Raw genomic sequence first — 27,933 nt, forward strand, 5'->3', positions numbered from 1 at the left:
GCACTTCGTTCTCTCAAAATAAAATAAAAAATTTCTCTCAAAAAAAATATAGAGCTGAGGAAATTGTCAATATATATTCCCAGCTCTGTCAGTTCGCTCAGAAGAGTGAATGTAGAGGTGACAGTGATAGTTAAAATTCTGGGAAAACTTGGGGTGCGTTCCGTCTTGCTGCTATCGACGTAATGACCATGGTTTCTGTTTAAATATAAATAAAATTTCTAATTGTAATCTTGACCTGAAAAATCGCATGTAGAAACTAAGAAACGAAGAGGATTAAAGTAAATTTCATTTGCTTGCTGCTTCTCATTGATAACCATAAGGGTCTCGGTATATGGCAGGATAAGGGTTGGGTCAAATTTGCGTTCTGTAAGCCTGCCCCCCAAAACCCCCAAACACACACACTCCCTGAAACACTAGAAAACAAACGCAAGAGCTTTATCCATGAGTGCTGTGTCCAGCCCCATGGCTTGGCTCTTCAGTTTACTATGTTCTTTAACTTTTATTTTCTCTTCTTTCTCTAAGACAGGGTTCTCAATGTAGCCCTGGATATCCTAGACCTTGCACTGTAGACCAGGCTGGTCTGCTTGCCTTTAGCTTTGAAGTTCTAGGATTCAAGGTATATGCCATCACTGCCAATCTATAGTTTCTCTTCCCCAGTTGCCAGCCGGGGCTCTTCTTTTTTTTTTTTTTTTTTTTTCCCCGGAGCTGGGGACGGAACCCAGGGCCTTGCGCTTGCTAGGCAAGCACTTTACCACTGAGTTAAATCCCCAACCCCCTAGCTATAATTTCTAATAAACATTTACTCTTATAGGTTTTTATGCATTTAACACAAAATAATTTTCCTCATGATTATATAAATATATTTCTATATATATCTATATATAGATATGAGAAAATATGCTGGGTCACATCCTAGTAAGTTTAGTAAATTTTCTTTTGCTGTTTAGTCATTTTTTTAAGTATTATAAATATAATCTAAGGAAAATATGCGGGGCTCCTATTTTTTGAAATGCCATTGTGGCTAAGGGGAATGGAAATGACAACAGAAAAATAAAGGAAATTTGCTGGAAAGTGCTAGATTCTGATATTTCAGATCCCAAAGTGTTTTCTGCAGAGGGGTAATTAAATAAGGAAAACTAGTCTTTTTTTTTTTTTTTGAGAGTTAACAGAATATTTATTATTTTTTAACATTCATGGTAGATCTTAGTTTTTTCAGATCATATTCATAATATTTTTCAATTATTAAGAATTAAATTATAAAGTATATTAAAATATGTAAAATTAAATATTAAATTATAAGAGCGAGTTACAGCCTGTGGATTAAAAAAAGTCGTATTAATGAGTCTGGGGATTTAAAAGAAAACGTAAACAGTGTCTGAGGGGAAAGTTAGTAACCTGACAATATTACACCCGGCATCCTCTTTAGCAGGACAGACTTATGCAAGTTCTTCCCATCACTCCACACATATGGAGATTTTTTTTCCACAGGCCAACTTCTATTTGCTTGGGGAAACAAGACTTAATATACATTTAAAATTATTATTCCTCAAAGTATAATATCTTTGTAAATAAAAACTAAAATTCCAAACGTAGATTCTAATGTTTATAATGTTAAGAAGACTTTGGCTAGAAAGATAAAATTAAAACCCATAGGTTGCCTGTTATATTTATATTTCCATAGATCCCTTAAATTGCTTTAGATTTATAAAATCTCTGACCCCTAATTATTGGTTTATATTTTACGCTTCACAAGATACCTATCTTATCACATATGTTATTTTTTAATAAACATTGGTACTATGCCACTACTCACAAATTTTCCTGATTTAAAAAAAAAATGAAAAAAAAGTAATCTTATTTTTTTTTAATCTAATCATGCGGTGTTCATAGTCCAGCTCAAAACCTTATATTTATTAGATTGTTTAACCGCATCATCCCCAGAAATTATATTTTGGAACGGCGTTCCTGCATTACATGTGTTTCTTATTCACACTAGGTTACTAATGGGGGTTTTTGATGTCACTATTGGAAGCTGTAGTTTCTAGAACTTCCGTTTCCCCCAGCATCTTTTAGCATAAGCTCCTGAAGAGGGCAGCAGGCTATAGACATCATCGAGTTCCAAGCTCGGATGTGGCAGCTTTGGGGCTACTGCACTGCTTTAGAAGGTTTAAGAACCAGCAGGGAGGAACTGGATCTATTTCATAGACATCTGCTCTCATGATACAGCGAACCAGAGGACCGTCTAAGTCGTCGCACACCAAGGTCATAGCTACATTTGCTTATTCGAAAGGAACATCCAGATTAGCTCGTGTTTGGGGAAGGCACCACAAAATGCTAGCAGGAGGCTTTGCATTTGGGATATGTCTTATCTCAAGGTTCTGGGTAAGGACCTGGCAGAGCGTTCACTGCCAAGCCTACTACAGGGTTAGGTTTAATTACCTCACTTCTTGAACACTTCAGCTCAATTGCTATGGCAACATTCCCTTGCCTCTGCAGCGACGCACACTTTAATCAGCTGCTTCCATTTTTTTTTTCCCTAAGAGCCCAAACTGTATAGTCAAATTTACAAGTCCTGGTGAATCTGATGACACAGTTTATGGATTGATGTGTCTTGCCTTCACGCGAACATGCAAATATTCCCAGGGAGGTTTAAAGCTGTAAGACAACTGTAGGCTGTTGATGTCTGGACTTTCCTACTCGGCTGATTTATTTCACTTTACTATCACTTACCCTTCTTCATTCTTTTCTTTCCCTGGCCTGTCATCTCTAGCCAGTCAGAGCTCTAAGTAGGAAGGAAGATGAAAAGGAGAAACAGTTTCCAGTGTTCAGATGACAACCCTCCTTAAGAGCCTGTTGGATTATTTGCCTCTTACTGGAGCATACTCTGAATTGCCATGTCAAAGACTCCTCCTTTATTGCTGAGTACAGGAAGGAGAGGGAAGGGAAATAATTACAGACCGTACAGTCTGAAAAAGTGTAAAACATCAGATTCAAATAGAGAGCCCAGAGGGAAGAAGGCAGTCATATTCCAAGACCTGTAATGGCTTCAGCGCAGTGTGTTAAGCCCCGGCATGCCCCTTGGGTGACCGCGCACCATCAACATAGTCGTGCAAATGGTGTTTTCCAGAAGACTAGAAAAACCTCCACGAATAGGTATTTATACGCATTACTCAGATGGTCTTTAGTTTAATTCCATATTGTGTAATAATTTACTTCAAATTGTACCAGAAGAAAAGTGATCTAAGGCCTTCCCGGCAATTTTAGAGGCCGCTACACTTCAGCTTTAAATTAGAAAGTGTTTTATCTTGGAGTTTTGATAAGTCTCTGATAAAATGCTTTATTCCGGTGGCCAGCTGTCATGTTTTAGCACGCATTTACAAACATCCCGTAGTAGCAGCTAGTAAAGTTTCCACTGGTGGAAGCAGCCAAAAGGAAGCTGGCTGTGGCCGAGTCCCCTAGTTAGATGTTTGAACAGCGTTTCTAGGTGGCATTTTATGTATTGCAGAGGAATACAGCCACCAAAACTTGAACCTAAAAGGCCACTTAAAAAGTGTTCTTCTGTACTTTGAGCTTTAATTGAGCTCCATATTAGCAGGTTATCAAAATGTCATTATTGAAAAGTTAAATTCTCATTAATGATAAAGTTCAGAAGCTCGATAACTCCAGAAGCTAAAGGAAGTGCAGGTGCTTAATTAAAAAGAGGAACCTAGAAGCTGTGATGAGTAGAGATGCTGTCTTCAGATATCTGAAGGACTTCGTACATAGGACACACGGGGAGTGTCTGGCAAAACTGCCAAGCAGGAGAGCCAGAGAAATGGACTTCGTCTCTGTAGAAAGAAAAGTCTAAAACCATGAGTGTTGCTTAAGTAATACCCTAAGCCATAAAACACCAAGTTCCCCGTCTAGGCATTTTCCAGAACTCTTCCCTCGGTTACTCTATTTTTTCTTGCTTGAATTCTGGGAGAGCACTGCAGGACATGTTAGAGCCACTCCAGGATTCAGATCAGGAGGTACAGTGTAAGCCACTTCTTAGTGCCTTTTCCTTTATGGAAATCTAGCACTCGCTGACGCTCGAAGAGCACACTGGAAATCCTGGTTTGGACAAACAGGGAATGAGAAAAACAAGCACTGGGAGTTCTGTGAAGCCTCCAAGGAGCCATGCAAATTGGTTCTAATTGGCTTCTCTCCAAGAACCTTTGGAGTCACCAGGGGATGAAGAGAGGCGAAGATTGAGTTCTCCTCTCCGTCTTGACTTGGCTTTTCCAGCTGGGGCGCTTCCTGCCTGTTACCTCTCGCACTGCCTATGGTAGACTTCCTCTCTGGATGAAAGGAAGATTTCTGGCACGCTCCGCAAACTCTCCGTTCACATAGGAAGCAGTAATTGCTCAATTAAAAGAAGCAGGAGCTTTTCTTCTGTGTCCGGAGAAATTAAAAGTCGAAGAGAAAATTAGACACCTCATAGGAATACTCATCTCGGGCACTAGATTGCTGCCTAAGATAAAAGGAAGCTGTAACTAATTTGGAGATTATAAATGCAAAGAAGTTGATGATTCTCGAGTCAAAATGACCTCTGTTCCTCATGCAACGTTCGGTCCTGTGAAGTTCCAGTTTATGTTAGTTGGAAGTAGTATTTTTCATTGTTCAGTTTTAAAGTTTCCTGGGGTGACACACCCTCACATCACATGGAAGGAAGAAACTGCCAGAAGGTCTTGCGTCGTACTAGGCAAGCTTATATTTATATGCTGTGCCGGCGTGTGCTCTCTGAAGAGTGGCTGCTCACCAGATGTATGCCCTGGTACCTACGGGGCTGATCTTGCAACTGCCAGAAAGGACTTTCACTCTGGCCATAAAAAGAAATGCAGACTGCTGTATACTTATTAATTATTTTACCTCCTTTGTCCTTCCCGGTCCACTCTCATCAAACCTTGGTGTTAGGGTATGCTGGTGAGACTGCTCCTGCTGGGATGTTGCTAACCAAATGGCCCTGAAACTTGCCTCCAAAAGGCTTGCCAGTAAAAAGCTTTTACAAGCCAACCCCGTTTGGTTGGCTGTGATCCAGCAGTTTCTGCTGAACAGGAACGTCCACTACAGAGAAGCAGAAACTCCCATGGCACCCCGGAGGAACTTTTATTTCTGTTTGTTGTTTGTTTGTTTGTTTGTTTGTTTGTTTGTTTGTTTGTTTTTACACTCCAGATTTCATTCCCATCCCCTGTCCACCCTCGCCCCACCTCCAAGGTTCCACAACCCATACTTCCTCCCCGCCTCCCCCGCACTCCCCTCCCTCCACCTCTAAACTTCCTGGGGCATTCAGTCTCTTGAGGGTTAGGTGCATCTTCTCTGACTGAACCCAGACCCGGGAGTCCTCTGCTGTTTATGTGTTGGGGGCCTCATCTCAGCTGGTGGATGCTGCCTGGTTGGTGATCCAGTGTCTGAGAGACTTTGGGGGTCCAGGTTAGTTGACACTGCCGGTTCTCCTACAGGGTTGCCCTCCTCCTCAGCTTCCTCCAGCTTTTCCCTAATTCAGCAGAGGGGTCAGCAACTTCTGTTCATTGGTTGGGTGCACGTATCTGCAACTGACTCTTTGAGCTGCTTGTTGGATCTTTTGGAGAGCAGTCATGGTAGGTCCCCTTTTGTGAACACCCCATAGCTTCATCGTGGGGCCCCAGAAGAACTTTTTGATCCCCAAATGTCATTCATGAATATTCCCTTGTGTCTGGAAGACCAGGAGAGGAGGGACACATCTGTGCAACAGTTTCTCCATTTGTAAACCTGGTTCCTGACCCCAGACCAAAACCGGCTTCAATTAACAAGTATTTATTTGATGTCTATCATGTCTAAACTTTAAAGAGCCAGCAAAGGACAGACAGGAGCTCTTTTTAATGGCGATGCTTGTTAAAGGAATGAAGAATCATATATTGCTGGCATATTATAAAACGGAAGACCCTTTACAGCATAAAATTGACATGAAACAATGTTATGAAAGTCCAACGTCTTTTGTCGCTCCCCCCCACCCCATTTCACACCATAAAATACTTTCATATAATCCAACAATGTTAACTTCATTAAGTAGTTTCAATACTAAGGGCATAGTCCAATATGGCTCCCTCCCCTTTCATCTCCTACATGGCCCTCTTGCCTGGAAAACGTTAAGGCCTCTCTCTACGAAGCCATCAGAGCCCTGACAGTGAGCTGACTAAATGGAGGAAAAGCCTGGCGTGGGGTTTACAGTGTGCTTTGTGCGGCCTTGCTGCTGCTGATAAACATTTAGGGAGTACTTGTTTAATGCAGAAGGCCTGAGTGAGTAGTTCCTGAAATGAATGCCACTGTATGGCCCAAACCCAAGCCGTGTTTATCAAGAACAGTGTCATTAAATATGATCTTATTTTTGTTATGAACTTGTGGGCCTTTCAGGAGAGATTTGACTAGCTGTTACAAAGGAGGCAGAATTGAGAGCATCAGTAGATTGCTTGGGATGCCCCCAAATTAGTGAAAAGATCTTAATTCTTCAGAGTGGAGGATTGAACTCAAAACCTTGTGCAGACCACGTGGTCTCTCTAGCACAGAGCTATGCTACCGACTCAGTTTCCCCTTGATGAGGCCACGGTTTGTGATATTTGTGTGGTTTAGATGAATGAGGGTCATAGAGAAGGGCTTCCCAAGACTAACTTCCACTCTTGACCCTCCCCAGCTTGTTAAAGCGAAGACTCTAACAGGTTTGCATGACGAATCAGATTACCCGCTTTTGACAAGTTCCCAAGTGGCGTTAGCACTGAGGCCACCCTTGGAATGGGAATACTATAGAGATACCGAAAGCTGGTCAGCATCCTTCAGACTAAAGAATGGCTCTGCCTTGTCGAGCAGTCAAGGCAAGATGAAAGCTAGGTCCAGGGAGATGAGTCTGTTAACATCGAAGAGGAGTCAGCTGAGGAAAAGCAAGAGAGGAATAGAGCACCCCCAGCTGGGAGGCTGCCTCTGCTCTCTTTGCACTTTTCTCAGCCTTGGTGCCCAGCTCCTGCTTCTCAAGCGTCTTATAGACACAGTCAGTTTGAAAGCAGGTTCTCAGTGCAGTTACCGTGGGCCTAGTGACTTTGAAAACAAATGGAATTTAGGGGGAAACATGGAGAATTCTTGAATGATTTTCCCTTCCTTTCTACTTGGAAAAATGCACCCATTCCTTAAAAAACACCCTGAGATTTCAGCTCTTCTGCTCCTTTCCCATGTAGATGTAATTATGCCCTTCCATGCATCTCTCAAACTCGGAAACTCCTATATCATAACGACGACAACGGTAATAACAGTTAGCAAGATGGTACTGCTTGTGTTCCGAGGGCTCGTTAGGACTGTTGGGCAAATTGGTAAGAAATTTTTGTAATTAAATCTGTGTAGCAATACTATGAGAAATGTAGCTAAAACTGTCTCCATTTATACAGATGAGTATAAAAATAAAGCAGTACTCGTGTGTGAATTTTACATGACTACGTAAATACATTTATCAGAAAAAACGATCAAATGTGTTCCTCGCCCCGGATTCCTCTTGCAGTTTTTGCTGGACTCTTTTTTTTTTTTTTTTTGCTTTGTTTCTTATCTCCAATAATTATAACTATGACTAGCAATTAGTGCTTCCCCGTGCCTTCGGTACCACTGTAAGCAATTTGCATGTGTTGTTCGTTTAATGCTCATAATAATCCTGTAATTTAAGGTGTTGTTATTATATATGAGGAAAATGAGGCATAAAGAAGCTAGATAATATGTCTAAGTTTCTGTGTCTACAGCAGGAGAGTTAGAACCAATTAAACCGCATTACTGATGATCACCCAACTTATCTCAAAAAATGGAGACTTCTGGGTACTTTTTAAAATAAACAACTTCAAGTCAAAGCATTAGTGAAAAGTTAATTTGGGGGTGGGGCAACAATGCTCTTGGTAAAGCATGTGTCTTACCATGAGTTTTATTACTGGACCCACAAAAAGATAGAAGGAGACCCCTGCACCACAAAATCATCGTCTGACTGCCAAACACACACGTGCCCACAGACACACAGCGCACATGGAAGCAACAATGGTGAATTGATGTTAGTTAAATTTTTATTCCACATTTTAAAAAATGTTCACGAATTTTATGCCGGAACATTCCAACACTCCTGAACGTGAACCCAGCCCGAGAGGCCGGACTCGTGTAACTGAAGGTAAGGAGGCAGACAGGTTAGGATTCCAGGGCTGTGGAGGGTAGAAATACCAGGTGGTCCTTGAGATCCGGGTCATAAGAAGGGGCCTGCCTAATGTTTAGGAGAAACCTGGTTTCATTTAAGTCTTGATGTACCTGGTTTATCTTAAGCTAAAAGTTCTAGAGCCGCACTCATTTCTGGCACCAAAGTCCAACGGTAAAGGTCCCACAACTTAAGAAAAACATCATCTACTTGCTGTTCACCAAAAAAGCCTTGTGGAGCAAACTGACTAGGTCACCCTGGATAGTCCCATTTGCCGGGCCTCGTACGGTGTGCAGCGGTGTCTAGGTGAGTTTGTCCATTTCTCACGGTGTTTACTCATTTGGAAATTCAGATCATCTCAGGCATGATCACAGTCATTCCTTCTAACGTGAATGCTTTTCTTCAGCGGGTTCCTGGGACTGTACAAGAACATCTGTTCTTTTACACAACACGATATTGCAGGCTAGTTCCGTATTTTATTTTATTTTCATGCCACGTTCTCATATTAAGCCCTTTCTCTGAGGAGTTCCCATTTTTTTTCCATTAGGAATGGTGGTTAGAAACAACATGGGGAGGAGAGTGTGCCCAGGGCCTGAGGGCAGCCTTCTCAGACCCAGAAATAAGGGACACATGCTGTAAAAATCCATCCGGCTATCGACATACTCGGGTCAATATTTATGTCTTATGTATTTACGAAACATTGAGATGCCCATTTCCAAGCCAGTCTTATGGGGACCCACATGCCCTCTAATTTCATTTTTATTGTCCCTTTCTTTGACAGTGAGAGTCTGTCGTCCATTATGTTTAATGTAGTTCTTTCGTTGGTCAATCACCTTGAGCTGGGGTAATATCTTATTGCTACTGAACACTCCCAGCCCCACTGCAATGGTTCCCTAATCCTATCAGAGGTCCAAGAGACTGCTCAGGCTCTAGATTCCATCCCACGCCACCAACAAGTGCCATTTTCTCCACTCCCACCTTATGATCTAGGGCTGACTTGTTCAGGAAAGAAATAGATTGAACAGAGGGAACAGGAAGGGGAAAGGAAAAAGAAAAAGAGAACGAAGAAAACCTGAGTTTAAAATCGCATCTCCACAGCAATGTGAGTCCTAAAGTCAGAGCAAATTTTTATTTCCTTTTTTTTTAATCTGAGGAACTAAAAGCAAATAAACACTCCTTTAATGAAGTAGACTTCACACACTTGACTGATATTTATCGAGTGCCTACTCTGTGGTAGTATAATGCATTTTAGTAAAATCCCAATTAACTGCTGTATCAATTAATCAATATATTTTACTTACTGAGTTTTCAGGGAAATTGGCCAATTATAAGGAACCACGTCGAGACCGACGATTTATTCAAAATAAGGTCACACCCGAAGCCAGCGTGGATTTTGCTCTAATTTGTGTGACGTACATCAGTCTATGCAATGAAGGGATTTGTGGAACCTTGAAGCTCAGGGAGAATATTAAACTCAATCACAACCGAAACGTCAGGGACTGAGCGTGGATATCTCAGAAACCTTGCCAACAAGCACAGCTTCATACAAAGAAGAAAAATTTCATCCCTCCCCCCATATGCAGGTTCTAGCTTGTTCATTTAGTGAATAGGAAATATATATATATATATACACATATATATATATATATATATTTCAAACAGTGATCAAGAAAACAAAACTAGCTGGACAGGATAGGTAGGCTGTACCTGTAATTGATGAGCTTGGTGGTGGGGGCAGAAGGACTAAAAGCTCAAGGTCAGCTCAGCGTCAGCTACACTCAGTTTAGAGCAATGTGTGTGACCTTGAGACACTGTCTCAAAGAAAGATTTTGTTTCGTTTTAGACAAATGATGAGGTGACTGTTCTGCAATGGGGAGAACCAATAAATATACAACATGTGGAATTTTATGACGTCAAAAGTACTAAAAAGCGGGGGTGGGAGGGCGAGGTGGCCCAGTGGTTAGGAGCACGTGTTGTCTTGCAGAGGCTGAGTTTGACTCCTATTTCCTGCGTGGACAGCTCATTGCTGTCTGCAACTGCAGCTTCCAGGGTGCTGATCTCTGGCTTCCCTGCGCACCAGTACTGACATATATACCCCAACATAAACACACACACACACACACACACACACACACACACACACACACACACACACGTAAGTTTTTTTTATAATTAAAATTTTGAAAAGTTGAAGAAGGTCAGGGGAACTGAGTGTGAAGAAGTAAGGGGTGCTGTTTTCAATAGGTTAGTTTAATTTGGTTTTCTTATAATCTATCCATGAGTCTCCACTAAAAATTATCATACTTGTTTGTTGTTTTCCTCTAATATACTTGAGTTAGTTTTGTAACAAACTACCAGCTGTCAAAATTAGATTGTGGGCCGGAGAGATGTCTGTCACTCTCTGAGAGCTTACTCTTCTTGCTAGCAGAGGATGGGAGTTCAAATCCCAGGGCCCACATCGGGGACCTCACAAGCATCTGTAATTCCAGCTACAAAGGAGCCAATACCACAAACACATGAATATACATATCACATGTCCCAAATCTCTCTCTCTCTCTCTCTCTCTCTCTCTCTCTCTCTCTCTCTCTCTCTCACACACACACACACACACACACACACACACGACATACATAAAATAAAATATATCTTTAAAAATTTCTGTGTAAAGACAGGACAGTTAGTGATCAAAATGGTAAACTGAGGAAGGGAGAATACGAGGAAATGGCACTGGGCAAGCAGTACCTACAGATTCATAAACTTAAGAGGGAAGCTTTTATATGGCCTGCCTTTTGAACATAATTTGTCTTTATTGTTTCTAAAGAAGTGTTTTGTAGTGGTTGAATTCCAAACTGAGCAGCGCGCTGGGAGCTCATCTATCTTGAACAAAGAATCAATGAGAAATAAAGCAATGGAGACAGACACACAGACAAAGTGGAGACACTGGAAGAGGAAAAGAGCCTCCCTGTCCTGCCCGCTCAGCTTGACTCACGAACACGTTCTTCATTGTCATAATTTACCAACTCGGTTCAGAAAGTTTTCTGTTTTGTTAAGTAAAAGCCATATTTCTTAGCTTAATAGCTGTCTGTGTATCCCAATGATAACTCCACAAATTTAGAGTCACTATGACTACTTAAGAAAAAAAATGGAGTCGGCTAAAAGCTAGAACGGTTGGGTAAATAGTAGTCACTCATTCTTCCATATGGAAAAGAAAAATCATCACATACAGAATTTTGAGACAGGACCTGAGGCCCTCCTAGGCCTTAGTTGTCGTCGTCGTCTTCTTCTTCTTCTTCTTCTTCTTCTTCTTCTTCTTCTTCTTCTTCTTCTTCTTCTTCTTCTTCTTCTTCTTCTTCTTCCTCCTTCTCCTTAATTTTTTTCTTTTCCTCCTCCTCCTCCTCCTCCTCCTCCTCTTCCTCCTTTTATAAAATGGGACCATCTGCCTCTGTCTAAAGTCACCATTTAGAAAACTCTGCCAGGCCTAAACAAGCAATTCCTGCTCCACAAGGGATCTCTGCTCCTTTGATTTTCTGCACATACATACTTCCTTTCTTTGTCTCTCCCTCAAGCCCCGCCTGTACATGTAATATTGAAAGAGAAACTATTCTGTAGTCAACTACTTATCATTAGGATTTCTGTGACTGACAACACTGCACTGTCCCTTTTTGATCATTTCAAAAGTGACGTAATCCCTTAAAGTGAAGACACTTCAGAAGAAATAGCGTGGAGAAATGAACATTATGGTTTTCCCCTTTTGTTATGCACCTCTGAAACTAAGTTCAAAGCCAGAAACATCTTTCAGTTTTTGTTCATTTGGATGGTTTTGGGTTTGACTGAGATGGGGTTTCTTTATGAAGCCCTGGCTGTCCTAGAACTCGTTTTGTGTCTGGAACTCAGCGATCCACCTATCTCTGCCTCCTGGTTGCTGGAACTAAATTTTATAGAAAAAATGTGGTACTTTTTAACCTTTTTCATAGATTTATTTATTTTTCTAGTGTGTGTTGCTGGGCAGGGGCAGACAGAGAGAGAAAGGAGAGATGCTAGTGACAGTCTTGGACATTTTGGGCAGGAACTGTAGCACTGAGCGACACCCCCAGCACTAGATTTTTCTTTTTAAATAAATGATCAAGTCTGACATTTGAACTGGAACACTCATTTTCACAGGAAAGAGTAGCCAGAATACTACTGCAATATTTAAATTATCAGGAAAATATTATCCAATGATGTTGTTTAGTTAATTGCAAACCTTGACTTTAAATGACACACTAATGATCAGGGAAACGCCTTTCACAGTACACATAATCTCTTCCTATGTTCGTCTTCAAACGATTCTTGTGGAATACAGATTAAACAGTAGAATATAGATTTAACTCATTGCCTTTGACTTGTTTGGTATGCTGTGCCTTTAATATGAATACATTGTTCTTTTACCCTATACAAATTCAGGGTTAATGCACCCCACAAATACATAGCCGACGGTAAGAAACTTAAACGCTGCTATTTTAGGAACAAAAACCAAGGGCTGGGGAGATGGGTCAGTCAGAGTCAGTAGAGTGCTTGCCACACAGCGTGAGGACCTGAGTTTTAGTCATCCTGGAGAGTGGTTAGAGGCAGGAGTGCTAGCAAGCCTGTAAGCTTGGGACTGACAGGAGATCCCCCGGGCAGACTCACTGGCCGGCCAGCCTGGCCAATCTGTGAGCTCTGGGCTTAGTTTGAAACTGTCTCAAAAGGTAACGTAGAAAACAGTAGAGGAAGAGAGCTGACATCAATCCCCCAGCCTCCACATGCACATGCACTGGCGTCTGCATGTGCATGCACTCACACACATACTCATATATGCACAGTACACGCGTACACAGACATTTAAATCTATCCACATCAAGATGAAAATGTTGCTGCCAAGTAATTGTTACGTAGATGGAGTTGAACCGTCGTTCCATGTATGTCTGTACACCCGAAGTTACATTATAGGCCTGGGTGGGAGTCAGTGTGAGAGTCACTGTGGGTCAGTGGGAGAGTGTGTACCTACTACGTGCAAATCGCTGTGCTTAACTTTTCCTGCTGGCATAATTACTACACCACGAAACCCCTCTCCACTTCGATGAACCTCAGAAGTCATTCCTTTGGCCTCAAGCCATTTTCGAGGTAAACCAAGTCACAAAGTTATTTCTTCAGACCTCACATACAGAACTGGCCAGCTACCTGCTGGATGCGGTTATACAGGGAAGCAGTAGCGACCCCCACCCCTGGCCTCCCGGCTGAGCTAGGACGTGCAAACAGGAGCAGTCTGCACAGCACAGCCAAGTTGGACGCCGGCTGAGGAGGTGATGCTTGTCAAGCTACCTCCTCCCCCATCACCACGTACAGCCATAAATACCACTTGACGGACTTTTGCTATACATTTATATCCAAAGAAAGAAAACCTCGACACCCGTCAGAGCGATACTGTCCAGTGAAGTGAAGCGTCACTGGATGGATGACATTGTCTGAGAGGATACCACAGGCTAACCTCTGCTTCGAGTGCTCCTCGTGGCTGTGGAAGATGGCAGACAGGAGCAGACAGGAGCACAGGAACTTACCATTTCTGTGGGTGACAATTACCAGCCGAGCTGTGCTCTAACTTTACAGTCCCTGGACTCTTCCCTTTTGTAAGTGAGGAAACTTAGGGATCTGGCTGAGGAAGAACATGTCTTTCATCTTGGATAAGAATGCATGTTGGTGCTAAAGAAAGAACAAGACCTCTCCAAAAAGTACCCAACTGCTTGTTTCTTCGGTGTCAGATAATATCTCCAATAGGGCCTGGAGCAGTTAAGACACATTGCTCTCGAAAAGGGCCAGAGTTCAGTTCCCAGCTCCTAGGACAGGTGGCTCACACCAACCTGTAACTCTACCTTCATGGGATCAGATGCCTTCTTCTGGCCCTCATTGGTAAACACACACACACACACACACACACACACACACACACACACACACACACTCATATTCATGCATACTTCAAAAGTAAAATTATAAATAATTAATTTTAATATAGTTTAACTTGAACTTTTTAAGTTGTATTGACATACCCACTTGACTTTTCATGTCCTTATAAAGAAGTCACCTTTCCTAGTCCCTTGATGAAATCTTTCCTTCCCCGTGACAGGGGATTGCCAGGAATAATGTTTATCACTACAAGGACAGAAGGCTAAAGCCTTCTGATACCTTCTGAGATGACCCTCACTCTAAAATGGTGGGGTGGTTTCCAGTAACCCATCTCTGTGTTTTCCCGTTCCCTCTATCCTAAATGATAAAGGCCGTGGAATTCCTTGGTTTGCACGTTATTTCCTTCTTTAGGAGAAATTACTTACAACGGCCATTGGGAATAAAATTTAAAGACCTAGGGAATATGATATCTCTCAAGGACATTGCGGACACATCATTCAGATATAATTGCCTGTGGTGTTATTGGTGCCGGAACCAGAGACAGGTTAGGAGATCACAGCAGGAGACAGGGCAACTTACAAAGGGACCCCGGCTTGTTCTACTCTGTTCTCATCTCTTTCTACCAACCTCTCGGGCTCTCTCTTAGTAAGCTCTGCCCCACCTTCTGGGTTGAAACATTTTCTTTGGTGGAAACGTAGTGTTGGGGACATGGAGACATAGTCACTGAGAGCCTGTTTGCTGCACTGCCGTCAGGGAAGAGAGGAGATATCCAGCCCTAGAGTTGGGTCTACAAACAGCCATGGGGCACACTGTCTTTCCACTGAAGCACTCTGTGCTATCCCCCCACGGGGCCTGTGAGATGGCTCAGTGGCTTACGTGCTTGCAATGGGAGCCTGAGGACCTGAGATCTATTCCTGGGTATAAAGGGGGAGGAGGGAACCAACTCCACAGGACCTCCACATGGACATGGTGGCATTTGCATGTGTGTGTGTGTGTGTGTGTGTGTGTGTGGTGTATGTATATATATATACAATATGCATATATATATGTATATATATATATGCATATATGTATATATATACAATAATACCATTTTAAAATTAAAATAGTGTCCACCAGAGTAGCATTTTACTGTAGTTTTCTACTAGGCACAAAAGGCATACTGTTTATGCAGCAGAACTCAGGGGTTGCCGTCTGTCTATATCCAGAGTCCACCCATGTTTGAAATTGCTTCAGTGGAGTAAGTCATCTCATTCTACTTATCACGTGCCAACTTGCAAAACGAGTTTAACAGATCCTCCCCCTCATGGCCCACAAGTACCTGACAGGGAAAATGGAAGGAGTGTTGAAACTTCTCCAAACATGTCCAAGGTTCCAGTGGACACTTATACCACAGAGGCTATGACCATCTCTTAAACTAACACAGAGAATCACACGGGACCTCATCATATACGCGTCAAGCACATAAACGCCTATCGGTAACATAGGCTCATATCCTTGAAGAGTGAGTCACCACACTCCTAGCCTGTATCTGATTCTTACTTAATCTCCCACAAATATACTTCGGTTCCCACTTGCTGGCATTTATATCCCGTCTTAGTTTTCCCACACTGGATACAATTCATCACCAGCCAAGCCAGACCTTGTCTTGTCCTCTCCTTCGGTGTGGTCATGTGTCGCACTGTTTTTCATTATCTTTTGGTGATATCTGCTCCGTTTCCAAAATAGACCTTACAGAGGAGGTAAGCTGAGCACTTTCGAAGTACGGATAAACCTTCTTAAAGCTTAAAGCAGTCAAAATAGGAACACATATAAAATCAAGTTAAGGGCCTAGAAATATAGTACAATGGTAGAGCATTTGCGTGATATGCATAAGGCCCTAGGTTTAGACCCCAGCACCTCAAAATAGGAAAAGCCAAGAAAACTAGAACCAAATAAACCATTATGGAGCAGATGAAACTGAATGAAAGAATATATATGTAATATATATATATTATATGTATATCATATATGTGATATATGCTGGATGGATAGACAGATAGACAGTAGATGGATAGATAGACAGATGATAGATAGGTAGATGATAAATAGACAGACAGACACAGATAGATGATAAATAGATGGATAGATAGACAGAGATAGAGATAGACAGGCAGACAGACAGACACAGATGATAGATAGGTAGATGATAAATAGACAGACAGACACAGATAGATGATAAATAGATGGATAGATAGACAGAGATAGAGATAGACAGGCAGACAGACAGACACAGATGATAGATAGGTAGATGATAAATAGATGGATAGATAGACAGACAGGCAGACAGGCAGAAAGGTAGATGATATAAGGGAATGCTCACTGCTTTCTCTGTACATGGCCACAACAGAAACTTGTATGTGGACATCATACATAGTACTAGGGACTCTGTGCTGGGAGAAAAGATGAAGTGTGCATGATAAGTCACAGCAGGTTAACGGAATACAGCTCCAGTTTGTCCCTTTTCTTTCTGATACAGTTACATTTGCCTAGGCTTCCTTTCTTTATTTTTCTAGTAATAGTTCCTACAGTACATCCGGTAAATGAGTCATTTGTATTTCCCTTCTCTTTAAAGGAACTGAGCAGGAGTCGAGAAAAGGAGGAGGAAGAGGAGGAGGAAGGGGGAGAGGAGGAAGAGGAGAAAGAGGAGGAGGAGGGAGAGAAGGAAGAGGAGAAGGAGAAAGAGGAGGAGGAAGAGGAGGAAGGGGAGGAGGAGGGAGAGAAGGAGGAGGAAGAGGAGGAAGAGGGAGAGAAGGAAGAGGAGGAGGAGAAAGAGGAGGAGGAAGAGGAGGAAGGGGAGGAGGAGGGAGAGAAGGAGGAGGAAGGGGAGGAGGAGGGAGAGAAGGAGGAGGAAGAGGAGAGGAGGGGAGGAGGAGGAAGAGGAAGAGGAGGAGGAAGAAGAGGAGGGGGAGGAAGAGGAGGAGGAGGAGGAGGAGGAGGAGGAGGAGGAGGAGGGGAGCCAACTGTAATTTTAAGTAACTCCTTTGGATGGTCGGGTCAGGTGCTCTGTGACTATCACAGCACGGAGCCTTCAAGTCTGCTCTTGCACAGGCCAATCCATCAGCTGCAGCCACTGCTGCTGGCTGCCCTTTCTCTCTCAAGACACCAGCCCTAGACATACAGGCCCCTCTATTCCTTCCCTTCATTCTTTACTTCCTTCACCTAATCTAATCCCAAGTCTCCTCCAAGGACCCTCGATCTCAAACCCGGCCATCAGGCTGCTTGAAAGCATTTCATTCTCTGTATCCCATTTGTCTCCTTACAAGGCTAGCTTTCTTTCCAAATTCATTTCTTCCATTTTGTCTCTCGACTTCCTTACTACTGACATCACTGTTTGGCAAAGTCGGTGTCTTTTATTTTCGTTCTTTCAGGCCTTTCCTGCTTGATTTGGAAGAGAGCCTCTCGCTTCGGCAGGGAGGTTAAGTGGTGATCTGGCCAAAGCATTCCAGTGATGACTCCACGTTCTATATTTGCTAAGTGAGCAGCAACTCAGAATGTTGGGTTCCTGGGAAAGCAATGATTCAGTGACTTGAAAACCAGAAATGCTTTGTCTTTCGAGCTGGATGCTGGCTCCTATCTGTAATCTGCCGTTGCGTGACAGGCTGAGGCAGGGGGGATCTGAAGTCAAAGGCAAAACTGGACTAACTACATACTAAGTTCCAAGCCAGCCTCAAAACTTCAGACTCCTGTCCACAAGCAGCTACAAATTCGGCCTAGGAGTGACTGCACAGCTTATAACTGAGCACAAAATGTTCCAGCGAGCTTCACCTGCTGACCCCATCGCTCCTAATGGACATCCCCAGTCCTGCTGGATCAGATAATAACAGTTGTAACAGGAAAACACCTACTATTTGAAGTGTTAATCTGAGGACTAAATCATTGTCCGTTACAGTTACAAGTTGTCTGGAGGGTTCTATCTGGGAAGCAGTTTTGTTATATGGCCAGGGCTGACCTAGAACTGTCTACTTAGCCCAGACATCCAGGTGCTCTCAAGGGCTGTGCTCACACCATGTGACCTGTGGCATTTTTTGTTCTATTGGTAACTCTTTATGGGATGCCATTTAGAGGGAAATGCGTGCAAAACAGCAAATGCTTGGAATTATTGAACTGAATTCTATGTCCCTCAAGATCTTTACTCAGAGTGGTTTGGTTTCCAGTATGAAAGAAAAGGGCTCGATTTGAAAATGCAAATGCTTTCTTTTTTTATTTTATGTTTCTTCCTATCAGTGAGAGGAGAGGTAAAGTACTTGCTGTGAAACCTAGGGTCAGGTTCCGGAATACATACACAAGCCAAGTGTGGGGAGACACATCCCTAACGCCAGTGCAGGGAGAGGAGCCGCCCCTATGGGTTCACTGCCTAGCCAACGAGGAAGACGGTGACTTCCAGCTTCAGAGAGAGACATTAAAAAGTGGGAGATTATAGAAAAAGATAATTTATGTCAAACCTCTGATCCCAGTGCATTCACACACATCTATATAGCACACATCTACACATCATACATCTGCCTAACACATCCATATAACACACGATCTCCACAGCACACACTTCTACATAACACAGTCTACACAGCACACACACCCACATAACACACAATCTACGTAACACACAGGAAAGAAACAGATACTAAGGAAATAAAGACTAAAAGAAGAGACATCCATGTGTTGAAGAATAACCATTAATGAAAGAAATTGTTTTCTACATGCAAGTAACTAAACTATGCTTGAAAGGTTTTTTTCGGTTTTGTTTGTATTTTACCTGCTTCATTTAAAAGAATGTTTTCGTGATCAACTAACTCCAGAGGGTACACGTTCCCAAGTTTAAAAGAGAGGAGAAGTTGAACAAGCTATACAACTAGCAGGTAAAGGCAGGGTTGTAGCTGAGGTATAACTCTCCCAGTTCAGGACTGACATTTTCCTGCATTATAATATATACCGCAGCCTTTGGAAGATACAGTCCAGAGGTGAACACCCAGCAGCCGACCGTGGCCTGTCTACAGACACCAGTAAAATGGGTAGCACACTGGCGGCTAGCTTATGTTTTATATATTTCCTAGATAAGATATTTGAAAACAAATTAAATTTTTATCAAAATCCTTGGCAAAGTTTACAGTTTCCTTTTGTGTGTTCAATTTTTTGATAAAATTTTAATATTTATATTTTATATTACAGTAAGAAAGAAAAGTATCTATTCTTTGATTTCAAAGGCAGGGAAATTTTAACATTCTGAGGAATGGTTCTGACATCAAAGATATTCAAATAATCGCCACACTGATAATATTAATTTGATTGAATGTTGCTGTCCTTCTGGTTAGAAATATTTAAAAGCTATTTTTGGTCATTTAAAAAAAACACTTAGAAAAACAGGGTCTCTGAAGGGAATTCAGTCAGGGCGATTACTGTGGGCTTAAAGAGGAGGTTGAAAAGTTTGTGTGCACTTTACGTGTAGTTTTAAATTTAAATGTAAACACTTCCAAGTTCTGTAAGAAGACAACATTGTGAAAATTTTAACTACATATAGCTCAGGATAGGTTTTTGTTTTTTGTTTTTGTTTTTTGTAATCTATTTAGTGCTCTCTAAAGTTTATCTTAGACTATGCATGTTAAATATACAGACATCCTCTCAAAGAACTAAATTTCAATATTTCAGGGGTTTGCACCCAAAATATTAGAATGCATTGCCTGGTAGTCTGTTTTCTAAAGGTACAATGACTCTTCAAACAAAGAAGGGCACACAATTACTCTTCCTAGCACTGGATTTCCCTTTAATTAACCTTTCCCCTCCACCTAACCTTCCCCACCCTTTCCTATGTCTATTTTGGCCTTAATCTTCAACTTCATTTCCGTTTAATTTTCTTTTTTCTTGTTCTATATCCTAAGGCCTCCCGTTCCTCCCTCCTTTCCTTCCTTGGTCCCTTCTTCCCCTCTTCCTCTTTTTGTTTTTTTCACTGAAAACACCCCTGTGTTGTCTTCATCCAAGTTTACTTCTGCCCCTCAATACACAGAAAAGATGTGAGGATCGAACCACATCCCAGCAATGTGAACCTCTCTGGTTTATATGGTGCTTCCCCCCCCCCCCTGCATATGAAACATTTTTTTTCCTTTTGTGGTAACAGAATCCTTTCACCGGGTCTTTCTTCTGTCCCACAATCCATCACTCTCTCTTTCCACACGCAGCGTGCAGGTTCTGACCTTCCCCCTCTATTACCGGCGAGGGCTCGGTCTCTTTCATCCCTTCTGCACATCGCCTGCATTTCTTCTTTCAAAAAGCTCTCCGGTTCTGTTCGCAGCAGCCGGTCCTCTTGATATCCCATATAGGGAGGGAACGTGAAGGAGAAAGCCCACCAAACAGCTTGATTTTCGTATAGTAAATCCGAATGTCGGCTGGAGCTAAGAGGCTGTCTGTGCAGCAGGACAGTCCGTGGGCACTATGGGAGCGCAAAACCTTTGAGTCATGTCTGTGTATGTCTGGATTCCGGATCTGCGTCTGAATAACGCGTGCTTGTCTGAACCCTGTTAGGATTTCTCAGTGCAGTTACTCAAGCCAAAAGGTATTGAAGTTCTAACAGAAATGCTGCCAGGCCAGAGAGTTTGACTTAAGTTCACAGATACAACGACAAAAAGGAATGAAAAATGTTTTAAAGCTGTACTGTGTTGATAGCCACTGCCTAGAAGTTAATAATAACCCGCCATCTCAAATACGGCTACTAAATAAACTAAAAAAATTATATCAGAGCCCTTCTTTCCTGGCTCAACCCTTTAAAAATGGATATAATCTGTCTAGTAGCAGTATACACAGGGGGGAGTCTTTTTTAAACATAGAAAATATGGAATAATTGGCATCCTGTCAGATAATACTTTGGAAGAAAAGCACCACGGACTACAATCCCTTTCATTAAAGTGACCTCACCTCAATATTAATTAATGGCTTACAGGAATAAATACCACTTTCCTGGATATGGGCTAGCAACTTCCCCCAGCTAACCCTAACCTTCTTTGGTTGTAGAAGGTATTTCCCTCAATGAACTCAACTTCCTGAGACACGTATGTGATTGCATAGCTAAAGCCATGCCTCTCAATATGAAGCCTGACAGCTTTGTGGAAGAGTGGAGGTGGGGGTGATGGGGGGTAGTTTTACCAGTAAGGTGTCTGCCATTACTAAACTTGCTGCCATTTCAAGGGGAAAGGCCCCAGGTCTGCCTCTGCACTCACACGCCTGGGACAGCCCTGATCAAGAGAACAGATGCTGTCGTGTAAGCAAAGCTGAGAAGCTCCATTCAGAGCCATTGTAGCATCCCGGAGTCTTGCCGTGATTTCCAGGAAGAGTGACTCTGACCTCAGATTTCACACAGTCTGTGATGAAGTGGGACCTCTGCTTCCTCTTACGCACACTGTCTACCTCCACTATCCAGGTCAATGTAACCAACTCATTCTCCAGTTTCCGTCCTCTCCTTGGCCAAAGGTAGATAGTAGAAGAGAGCCCCAGGATTAACAATTTAAAAGACTTCCTGGTGGTTCCTTTCTGTGCTCTAAGCAAGGACACTTTCTTTTTTGGGAGGGCAGGATGAAGGTTTATTTATTTTGTGGAGTCTAGTCCATCATCTGTGGGAAACCGAGGCAAGAAGTCAAGTCTGGAACTTGACACATAAAATACAGAAGAACATTGCTTACTGGCTTTCTTCCATGCCGTGCCTAGCTACTCTTATTTATACAGTCCAGACTTGCATAAGGATAGCGCTGCCCACAGTGGGCTTGGCCCTCTTTTAACAACCAGAGGAGTCAAGAAAATGCCCCATAGACATACCCAAAGGCCAACCTGGTGGCGGTAAATCTTTAACATGCATTCCCTTTTCCTCCAGTGTGTCACACTGAGAGCCAAGATGACCCACCACAGAAGCGGCATATTCATGTTCCAAAAAGCCAGGTTGATGTCCCAGTGAGGAAGTTTCAGTGATAAGTTCTCCAAAAGTCAGCCAGAGTCACTAAACTGATTTTTTTCTTTTATGTCAAAAGTAGAGAACATGGCTTGGTAGACTGTGTGAAACCATTGTACATTTTTATAAAGAGCATGCCTTTCATCTGAGCACTTGGGAGGCAGAGGCAGGCAGACCACTATGAATTGAAGGCCAGTCTGGACTACATAGTAAAGAATGTAGGTGCCTGTAGTCTTGTAGGTGTGTTTGATGTGTTATTGCATACACACAGACACACAGAGACAGACAGACAGACACACACACATAAACACACATAAACACACATACACACATATATACACATACACATACATATACACGCATACACATACACACATACACATACCTATACACACATATACATACACACACATACACACATATACACATACATACACACACATACACATACACATAAATATACACACATACATACACATAAACACACATATGCGTACACACATACACACATACACATACACATATATACATACACACATATACATACACACATACATACATACACACACACACACACACACACACACACACACACACCATATATATATTATGTTTTACATGCCAGGGTTTCTGTGTAGCCCTTGCTGTCCTGGAACTCCCTCTGTAGACCAGGCTGGCATTGTACTCAAAGATCTTCCTGGCTCTACTTCTTAGGTGTTAGGATTCAAAGTGTGCCACCATGACCCACGCCCTGCTGTGTGAGCATATTTTAAGATTTTCAACATAACTATCCGTTTTCCTCCTTGTAGTGGAGGAGGGACCTGAGGTACCAGTCAGGTTCTATACCCAGGGTCCTGTAGCACAGGCTGGAACCAGACCCAGTTGGACCAAGGTTGCACTCTCAGCAGCTAAGCTATTGGATAACCGAGTTGCTTAATGCGACCCTTGTTGTCTAGTGTTGTGGTTTTGTTTTGTGTTCTTTTCTCTCTACCAGGCTTGCTCTACTGGATTGGTCCACGGCTGAATACATGCTTTGTCTTTGGTTGCTAGCACAAAAGCCTTTTCTATGAATGTTCTTTCTCCTGGCCTAATTATTCCAAAGCAGGAGCACCTGTGTTATCTGAAGGGCACTAGGCCGCTGGTCCCTGAGGCGACAGGCTTGAGAAAGCACCCAGTGGGATGAGTGTATCTGAAGGAGCCCAAGCCCTGCTGCCTGCAACCCTATAACTAGGTTAATTGTTATGATGGCGGCGTTCAGAGCCATGATCTCTGAGGTCACGAGGCCAAGGGTTTCTGGTAAAGAGCCCAGAGTTCAGGGTGGAAGGCGAGGCCCAAACAACAGGAAGAAAATGAGGTCAGCCACACAAGCGTTACAACACGAGGCTGTACTAGGAAAAGCAAATGTAAAAAAGTCTCTTGCTGTCAGGCTCACTGTAGAATGGCGGTGGCCACAGCGCTGGGTGGGTCGCAGAAGAACATTGTTCTGCCCTGTGGAGCGAAGATCACTTCTGAGGGGCATCCTAACGACCACGACAACCTTCGGTACCCAACCCATTCTCCTTTCCCGTGATTCCTGACAGTGCCACGCCTTAGTTCCCGTTCAGATGGAGTTCCCTCTACTGGTTTTAGTTCTCGGGGACATTCTTACGGTTTACTGTCCCTGTGGATTGGGAATTAGGCTGAGACTTCAGAATCTCTTCACAGCAGTTTAGAGCAGTCTGGGAACTGTTTCAACACTAGCTCTGAGAATCCGCCATTGCCCCAGTAGCGAGAAGCAGCACCCAGAAACCTGTTCTTTCCTGTCATATTGCTTATGGGTTAGCCTGGCCTTCGGTTCTGACCCAAGTCCAGATCTGCTGGCACCATGAAGCTGCAACTGGGCAGTGTTGATACATTTTCTGCATTGCACAACACATGCGTTTGCTTGCTTTATGACTTCATTATTTATTTAAATTTACTTCGAAGACTGCTGTGGTCCCAGACTGTTGGAAATTTTGAGTTCCAAACTGGGTTTTAGTCTGTTCCCAAGTCTCTGGTGATTTGGACAAAACCTATTCTGTAGGGTAGGGATATCCTGCTTGTCTTGTTGAATTTGGATGCCTTCTGGTTTTTGTAACTATGAATAAAAGTGCACACATATTGTTCTGGTTTTAAACATGGTCAGGCTTTGGTCCCTAAGACTTCCTGTGGAAGTTCTGGAGCTGGTAGCTGGCTCCCTGGTCAGTTCTCTTTGTCCATTCAGATCATACTGGTTGTATTTTAGGATCCTGAGCAAATGGAAAAATATACTTATCTCACATTGAAATGTGTAATATATTAAAGAAAGGTGATCCATGAGAATATATTCTCTTTTCACAGGTCAGACACATAACTCGGCTACATCACATGACAGAACCTAACAAATGGAGCCCTGACAAACCGGTAAGATTCTAGGCTGAGAAAAAAAAATCTTAAAAAGTCTATGGAGCAAGGATGCTCGTGGATTTCAGACACACACACACACACACACACACACACACGCACGCACAGAGAGAGAGAGACAGAGACAGAGACAGAGAGAGACAGAGACAGAGAGAGACAGAGACAGAGAGACAGAGACAGAGACAGAGAGACAGAGAGACAGAGACACACACACAAAGAGAGAGAGAGGCAGAGAGAGACAGAGAGACAGAGAGAGACAGAGACAGAGACAGAGAGACAGAGACAGAGACAGAGAGACAGAGAGAGACAGAGACAGAGAGACAGAGAGACAGAGACAGAGACAGAGAGACAGAGACACACACACAAAGAGAGAGAGAGACAGAGAGAGACAGAGAGACAGAGAGAGACAGAGACAGAGACAGAGAGACAGAGACAGAGACAGAGAGAGACAGAGAGAGAGGAGAGAATTGTTCAGCAGAGCCAATCACAGGCTAGAAGCAAACAGCAGTCAGACTTAGGTTTCTAGGCAGAGACATCTGGGTCTGAGGGCGCCTGGTGCGCCCTAGTTCCAGCACCTGGATACATGGGTATGGATGTTGTCTTTGAGGCAAGCCTACCCCAAAGCTAGTTGTATGGCAGCCTAAGCTATACAATCGCAGATAAGGAGCAGAACCTGTAGACTTGCCCAGCAGAAGAAGAGAAATGAATAGCAGGATTCCAGTAGACAATGAGGGCCAAAGGAAAAGGACTTCATTTCTCTCCCTCGGAGGTGGGCTGACACTAAGGAAGGAATCACTTGGAACATCAAAGGAAGTTGCCTTTTCCACCTGGCTCTCCTGACCATCTTTCTTAACCACTTCCTTGAAACCCACCTCTGTCCCCAGAGCGCTGTCACCCATGACTGTGGCAATCAGGTAACTCCTGACTGACTCTTGCTGCTTGTGCCTCTCAGGGACAGTTACTCACACCTCTCCAAACCCGTGCCTTCACAATGAAAGGTTTGAGGGGAGAATTGTGGCCCTGTATAACAACACAGCAGGTATCAGACAGAAGGAAATCCGCAGACAAGGTACCTATGTTCAGGATTCCCCAGTACCAGAGTACCCCAGTACCTTTCTTTCAAGTGACTAAATTTAAAACAGAAAAATAAATAATTGATAAATTGAGTGACTATACATCCGAAGATAGATCAGAACAGATATTTTCTTTCAGTTTGAGACCTACTGTTGACTTCTATTTCAGTTCAACTATTCCTGCGTTCTCTACCAGCAAGTTCTAAGTTATGTTTCATAAGCATGAGGCTTTACAGATAGTCAGTTAGTTAGTTACTTAGTTACTTAATTACTTACTTACTTAGTTATGTTTTTTAGAGACAGGGATTCTCTGTGTAGCTCTCTGGTCCAGGGCCTTGCTCTGTAACAGGTTGGCCTTGAACTCCAGAGACCCACCTTCCTCTGCCCCCAGAGTGTTGGGCTTCAGGGCGTGCACCACCATTACCTGGAGACGTCTCTTTATTTACTGTCCTCAAAAGACCCAAATCTCAAGTGTCATCTTTCCAGTGCTGGCTTAGGATGACCACAGCTTTGCTGTAGTTAGTTGGTCTCCCTGAGCTGGGATTTCGGTGAAGGAATTAGGTTTAAAGGATATGTTAGTTCTCATTTCTTTTACCACTGTCTTGGTCCTTACATGTCAGTGATATGCAACACGCCGACGTATTAATAGTGATATCGGCAGAACTCTGAAACGAGCAGAATGAAAGGAGCTTGCCCCTCACACATTTCTCTGACAAGGATAATTTCACCAATATTTATTGTCAAGCTTTTCATCTGATGGATTTTTTTCTCTTTACAGCTGGCATACCTAGAGATTTTAGGGAATACATCAAAGAGTGCTGCGGGGGAGGACCGCACATTGTGTTCCTTTAACAGGAGTTGGCAGCGGGCTGCATTCCTTACCTCTGCGTCTACTCTGATCTGCTCCAAGGTTAAAATAAGGGAATATGTGATCCACTGTTCACTTCCTTTAGAAAGCATGGGTTTCTCACAGTCAGGGAAGCCTACATGCCCTTTGACTGTGTAAACAGCAATGTGTAGGCTACTGAGAAAATCAAGAGAGACAAGCTAGTGATACCCCAGTGTCTCCAGAGAGCATATTAGCATCCGGCCTCAAATACTTTGATCAGAGCATCTTCTTCTAGCCATAAACACTGCGGGGCTCTGTCTCTCTCCTCTGCCCCTGGTCTCAAGAGGCTCTGCACAGTATTAGATACTAGTAAGTGATCTTTAATGAAGGGACCAGCGGTAAGGTGTATAAACATTTCCCACCTTTGGCGAAAATGCATTTGCTGCTTAGTCAACAGTGATAAATGGTAGGGGAAGACTGAATAGAACTCAGAATCAAAGTGAAACCCAGGACACCTAGACTGCACTGCTCCCAGCTGAAACAAAGTACTATGAAAACGTACAGAGCTGTTAATGTACCTCAAGGGTGGCTAGCTCAGCCTGCAGAAGACCCTAGATTCAGTGAAAATCAATCAATAAATAAACAATTTTAAATGCAAACTCCAGCATTTGTGAGATTTGGTTATGACTGCCCCCCCACACACACAAAGAGTCGCAATTCATACACACTGCAGAGCATAACGCAATTAAAAATGAGCATGAACACAATATATCTGTTCTAGCAAAAATTATAGAGTATTTGAAATGTTAAGATGATTTTAAAACATGACAGAAACTTATGGTAATTGTTTGGAAATCTCTCTCATTGAAGAAAATAGATTTTAAATCCGATTTTGAAGAAGGAAGTCATGTGTGGTGGCACACACCTTTAGCACTCGGGAGACAAAGCCAGACAGATGTCATCTCTGAGTTAGAGGCCAGCCTGGTCCACAGAGCAAATTCCAGGACAGCCAGAGCTACACAGAGAAAACTTGTCCAACGAAACAAAGCAAATTGTTTTGAAGGAGGAAAGGGACATCATGTAGAAAATGTATTTTTCTTTTATTTTTTTTAAAAGTGTGTGTGTGTGTGTGTGTGTGTGTGTGTGTGTGTGTGTGTGCGTGTGTGTGTTTGTGTGTGTGTGTTGGATTCCCCTAAAGCTGGAGTTCTAGGTGGTTCTGATCCACCCTATGTCTAGTCTGAGAGTCAAATTCTGGCCCTCTGCAAGAGTGGCCAAGTGCTCTTAACTGCTGAGAATTGTCTCTGGCCCCACAGACAGTCCTTTTCTTGAAGGCACGTAACAAAGAAACACTTAAACAAGAAAACATGAAGTAGTGTGTACGCCAGTGTTCTAAGACTGTGTTATACATAACACACAGGTTCATTTCTGTCAATAATAACCTTGAGCCCTTCCAGGAGGGAGGCTGGCTCAGAAAATGACTTCCTAAAGTCAAATTATTGTACTTGCCCACACA

General features: G+C 42.8%; 1 protein-coding gene across 7 annotated transcripts in view; it reads right to left on the reverse strand.

Moving 5' to 3' along the window:
• The window catches only part of Adgrl2 (adhesion G protein-coupled receptor L2), a 631,071-nt gene that overhangs the window by 204,427 nt on the left and 398,711 nt on the right, over nt 1–27,933 (reverse strand).

This window comes from Rattus norvegicus, chromosome 2 (genome assembly GCF_036323735.1).
Source record: "Rattus norvegicus strain BN/NHsdMcwi chromosome 2, GRCr8, whole genome shotgun sequence".
Lineage (NCBI taxonomy): Eukaryota > Metazoa > Chordata > Mammalia > Rodentia > Muridae > Rattus > Rattus norvegicus.